Source organism: Olea europaea, chromosome 23 (genome assembly GCF_002742605.1).
Source record: "Olea europaea var. sylvestris chromosome 23, O_europaea_v1, whole genome shotgun sequence".
Classification (NCBI taxonomy): Eukaryota; Viridiplantae; Streptophyta; class Magnoliopsida; order Lamiales; family Oleaceae; genus Olea; species Olea europaea.
The window spans coordinates 771,168-771,452 of record NC_036259.1 but is presented as its reverse complement, the minus strand read 5'-3'; positions in this window follow the sequence as shown (position 1 = coordinate 771,452).

Here is a 285-nt window from a genome sequence, read left to right as displayed (position 1 = left end):
TAGCTTTTTCACATTCATTTTGGTTTATGTAGATGATATAATAGTGGTTGGAAATTGTGTTGATACCACCAATAGTCTTAAAGTCTCTCTCAATGACAAGTTCAAAATTAAAGACCTAGGAAAGTTAAAAGTACTTTCTAGCATTGAAGTGGCAAGGTCTCAACATGGTGGCAAGGTCTCAACATGGCCTTCAGACATGTCAAAGAAATATGCTCTAGATATCTTGGAAGATCCATACACCATTAGTTCAGCTCCTGCCAAGATTTCCCTTGATCAAAATCTGAA